Genomic DNA, 5,700 nt, shown 5'->3' with positions numbered 1-5,700 from the left:
TTTCATCCTGAGAAGCAGACAAGATAGCTGCCTTTATAATCTAATTTTAAATATGCTAAATGTGTTGTATGACTCAGATTCCACCACTACAGATCCATCCTCTACATCATATATTGCTATCTTCAAGTATCCTTCCTTTAAAATACCAAGACTTCTAGAGGGGGAATCAATAAATGTTCTACGCAAATTCATTAGACATTTCCTATTTCTCCACACATACAGAAACCAAAGAAATGACCTAAGTCTGAAAGAAAATGATAGAGAAATCCTGGACTGAATGAGAAATAACAGTGTAAATGGAAGATGGAAGGATACAAAGGAAAAACTATGCAAAACAGGGTTGCTGAATATTAAAATTGATGGTTCTGAGACTTGAAATATTTTTTTTCCTGCAAGGTTTTTAAAATATGCATCGTACATGTAGTTATATGTTTCATAACTCTCAGACTTGATCAAGCTTAATCAACAGTGTAAAAGATATGATGGAGCTAATCAAGGAGAGGCTTATCCAAGGGTCTTAGAAATAAGAAAAAATCAATAGGGCTATTAGGCTACTTCTGAGGTTTCTTTCAAGCAGTAATTTTGTGTTTTAGGGAGCCCTAAGGCTTCTGCGATGTTTCATTCCTATGCTTGGAAACCTCTACAAGTAACATGATTTTTCTGTGCCTTCTTTCCATACTCTGCTGTTTGGGGGCAGCTGTTATTAAATTTTAGCGCAACTCTGGGGGCCCAGAATAAATCCCATCATAGCACAAAAGAGAAAGGGATCTCTTCTACTTAGGTAGTAAGTCAGGAATAATAGAGAATTTAAGCTGAGTCTTAAAGGATGTAGTTTGTTGTTGCTGATAGTGGTCCTGTTTTTGTTGATTTATTTTTAATAAATGAAGTTTAGATGGAATCCCAAGAAATTCAGTTAACATTCATTGGACACTTATGCAAGGTACATCAATGCAAGGTGCTGTGCAAGCCACTGAGAGTATGAAGCAGTATCAGGATAGCAGAAGAACAAGTTTGGAGGTAGGAAACCTATCTTGGTGAGTAGAAAAAAATTACTGGAACATAAAATTTATGTGGAGAAGTAGTTGAGAAAAATTTGGAAAGATAGGCTAAGGCTATATCTTGAATGTTTTTGAGGTCTTTATTAAGTAGTCAATGAATGGGGAGACAGGTGGATTCATGGAGTCACTGAAGCCATGTTCATCACAATCATCTACAACAAAAGGAGTTAAGTTTCAGATTAGGAACTAGAGTGAATAAGAAACCTAGGCTCAGTAATGTGATAAGAATGGTCCATAATCCCAAAATGAGTTAGCAGATGAGCCAGGATTAGAAAGCACAGCTTCTGGCCCAGTGGATTTTTTTTGTTTGTTTTTTTTTTTTTCCCAAGTGCACTTTAGGACAGTAGGCACTACGGTATCGTCATGGAGGAAGGAAAAGGTTAAGAACCCGGGAAAAGAGGGATACTAAAGAGGAAGAAAAGGAAAAAAAGGAGAGGAACAAGAGTATGATAAAGGCAAATTTTGCCTATTTTGTAGTTACTTTCTTCACCACATTACTGGTAATACAGACACAACAGGTCATCACAAATGGCATAGGTACCAGTACTTTCATTCACATTTTCTAATTCAGATGACTAATTGTTAATCATGAGATGAAAGAAAAAAGCTTTTGAAAACTTTATAATTATTGTCTGTTGTTAAATTGTTTCTATGGCATGCAGATAATACACCTGGTAGCAAGTTTGCCATGCATCTAGTGGACCCCAAATGTGTTTAGAGCTATAGTCTTAGGGAGCTCCCATTACTTTTGGTATTCTGGGCATTCCTACCTCCTTTCTCTTCTACCTGTATCTATTTGTTAAATATGTCTGGCCTTTGATGCTAAGCTAGACACTAGGGAAAGTTACCTAGTTCCCCTGTACAGGGTAGCAGTTTCTCCTGCTAGAGGAACCATCAGTCTATGTTTATTTATGAAAAATAAAAAATAGAAACAAACATTTGGAAGGCACCTCAGGAGGTAACTAGTTCAATGCAGACCTGAATGAAAATACTCTTTTCAACACTCCCAATAAAAAGTATTCTTGCCTATATTTCAAGATCTTTAGTGATAGAAAACTCCTTAATGCCTAAGGTAGTCTATTACACATTTAGACAACTTAAATTTTAGGAAGTTCTCCATTTCATTAAGCTAAAATTGTACCTCTTTGAAATTCCTAAGGCAAGACTAAAATATGGTAGATGCTTAATAAATATTGATTAATTTAAATATATGAATGTAGACTAGGATCAAGTTAGTTTTTGTAGCTTCCCTATCACATTGTTACCTTATATTAAGCTTGCAATTCATAAAACCTTCAGATCCATTTAGTGGCAACTCATATAAATATAGCTCTTCCATTCTGTACCACACTGTAGAGTTGATTTTTAAACCAAATATAGGTAGGACTTTATACCTACCCTACATTAAATATCATTTTTATCAGAAGAAAGACTATATACCATTCCAGTCAGTCAAGACCATTTTGGATTGTGACTCTGTCATCCAAAATGTTAACTATCTGTACCAGTTTTGTGTCATTTCCAAATATAATAACCATGCCATTAGTGCCTTCACATTCAACAAGGCGTAGACAGAGATGCTGATAACAGCAAGACAAAGGCCAGAGAGCCATTGTAAGAAGGACAGAGTTCAGAGGTCATCTAATTCATATCCTACTCCCACACCCTTCTCATTTTACAGTTAAGGAAACCAAAACCTAAAAAGATAATGTGAATTGCCCATATGCCAATGACTAATGAATAGTAGGATTGAGACTCAAACCAGGTCTTCTCACTTTATGCCTTCCCATACAAAAGTATTCACTTTCTAGGAAATCATTTTGTGATCACCTCTACTAAGATGTACCCTTTCCATGAAACAAGGAGTATCTGTTATCATTTGCCCATTTCAATTCTTGTTTACTGCAAGCAAAAACAAGATACAGGGGAGAACATTAACCATATCTCTTAATTGCTTTAATTGGTCTTTTTATATAAATAGCCACATACATTTAGATGAAATAGAAGGAACATATGATTACAATTAGGACAATTGTTCTATTGTCTTCATTATTTCTGCTTTAGGTGTGCCAAAAATAAATGTCTTCTCCTAATTAGTTTATTGTTTTATTAGTCTTCCAGGAGAAATCAAATATACCCTAATTTAAATGTGTGTACTAAATATTAAAAAAGTTATGAGTGTTCTTGTAAATATATTATTAAGGCAAAGCTGGAAAAAAAAACTTTTGGTTTTGGTAGGGGGGGTTGTTTTTGTTTTTTATCATCTTTCCATTAAGATTCTCACTAGCCTAAAACCATTCGGTCTGCTGCTCTGAACTTATTAGTACTTAGATACTTATTCTTAGTTTTTCCCTTTTAAAGAAGTAATGTAGGAGATAGTCCTCTCTAGCCTATCAAAAGCTTCTACCTCTTTTAAATGTGTACAAGGGAGAAGGGTTATGAAATAAGTACCTTTAAAATATATATATATATATATATTTTTTTTTTTTTGCTAAAGACTTTTGGTAACTGGTTTTTAACTCCACAGTTACCTTCCAGTAAACCTCCTCCATCATAGAACTCTCTTTTGCAACAAAGAAAAACAGTTAAGCCAACTGACACAGTGACCAAGATTAACAGCAGATGCAACATTCCATAGCCATGATCCACCAACTCTCTACTGACAGGAGAGAAAGATATTTTATCATGGTATAGGTCATTGCTCTCAATCTGAAATATAGTTAAATTTAATTCATGTTACTTTCTTTTATATTAATTGTAGTCATTTTATATGTTGTTCTCATATGCTCTCTATCATCTTCCTCTACTCTTGCTCATATATTGCAGAAGAGAGATGGAGGAATTTATGGAAATATGCTGACTAGGCTCACTAAGAATTTAAATTGTCTAATCTCAACTGAACCCTCATTGCAATAAGGCAATCCTTTTACTCCAATGTAAATTGATTTTGTAACCCACTCTTCTAACTCCACACTTCTAACCCACTCTTCTAAACCATCTCTTTTCTCCTTAAAGCTCTTTAAACCACTATATCACCTTAAACATATTTTAATTGTCTGCTTTACTACTGCCTACAAACACACCCAAGTTTTACCCATCCTCAAAAAGAAAGAATAAAGGGAAAAAAAAACCCCACTAATCTCTACCATCTCCAAGATCATTTTATATCTGTCCTCACTTTCTTAACCAAACTCCTAGAAAAAAATTACCAATGACATTCCCACTTTTTTTTTCATTCCTGTCCTTTGCAAAATATTTTCTGACCTTATCACTCAAACTCTTCTCCCCAAAATGAATCAATGATCTCTTAATTGTTAAATCTGATAATTAAAAAAAGTTCCAGTCCTTTCCGACCTGGCCCCCAGAAGGATGGCTCCCTCAAAGAAAGGTGGAGAGAAAAAGAAGGGATGTTCTGCCACCACCGAGGTGGTGACCAGGGAGTGTATCATCAACATTCCCAAGAGGATTCATGGAGTAGACTTCAAAAAGCGAGCTCCTCAGGCTCTAAAGGAAATCTGTAAATTTGCCATGAAAGAAATGGGAACTCCTGATGTACACATTGACACCAGACTCAACAAAGTTGTTTGGGTCAAAGGAATAAGGAATGTCCCATACAGTATCTGAGTGCATTTGTCCAGGAAACGCAATGAGGATGAAGACTCACCAAACAAGCTGTATACCTTGGTTACTTATGTACCCGTCACCACTTTCAAAAGCTTACAGACAGTCAATGTGGATGAAAACTAAATTGAACTTCATTTAAATAAAGTTATAAAATGTCAGCTGGTAAAAAAAGTTCTCATTGTGGTGTTTTAATAGCCTGCATACTTCTCGTTTCTGGCTTTTCATGACACTACTCTTCTTGTTCTTTACTCCTACCTCTCTTAACATTCCTCTCATCATTCCTCTATCTCACCCCTACCCAAACCCACCATTCAATAGATTTCAATTAGCACAAGGTTCAAATATAAAGCCTTTTGGCTTTTGAAGCCCTTCACAAGCTGGCCTTATCCTATCTTTCCAGTGTTCTTACAGTGCATGCACACTACTATACAATCATGCTAAGATATTTGCTGTTCCTCACACATGATATTTCATCTCTGTTACTTTTATCCAGTCACATTCATTTCCTGAAAGACACTACATCCTAAAATCCCTATCTTTTTTCCATTGGGTAGTTCAATCACCACCTTCTACACAAAACCTTCCCTGAAACTTATCCTGAAAATTATTTTGCATATGTTTTGTTTTATACATACACACACACATACATACACATATATGTTGTTTTCCCTGAAAGAATGTAAGCTCCCTAAGAACAGAATATTTTATTTTTTCTTATTTTTTATCCCCAAAGCTTAGTACATAATAGTCCTTTAATAAACCCTTATCAATTGTTTGAACTACTTAATAGATGTTTGATTGATTTATTTCTGGCTATCTATAAATGTATTACCAGCTTTAATGTGAAAAAGCAACATTGAAAATCATTCCGAATCTAATGGCATATTAGGGACAGATCGTCAGTTCAGACTTCAGATGGATAGGATAAATGGAAATCTGTGCAAGTGGGAATTTGTTCTAACCTTTATTTCTTCCTTACTCATCGTCAGTCTGCAAGTTATATATGTATATGTATATA

The 5,700-nt window shown here is 35.1% G+C and overlaps 1 pseudogene; it reads left to right on the top strand.

The window, feature by feature from the left end:
* Nucleotides 1-4,427: 4,427 nt before the first annotated feature.
* Nucleotides 4,428-4,810, top strand: LOC118831850 (annotated as a pseudogene).
* The last annotated feature ends 890 nt before the right edge of the window (nt 4,811-5,700 follow it).

The sequence above is a fragment of the Trichosurus vulpecula genome, chromosome 9 (genome assembly GCF_011100635.1).
Source record: "Trichosurus vulpecula isolate mTriVul1 chromosome 9, mTriVul1.pri, whole genome shotgun sequence".
NCBI classification, from domain to species: Eukaryota; Metazoa; Chordata; class Mammalia; order Diprotodontia; family Phalangeridae; genus Trichosurus; species Trichosurus vulpecula.
Note: the sequence above shows the minus strand (reverse complement) of the source record. Positions and strands in the feature narration are given on the sequence as shown.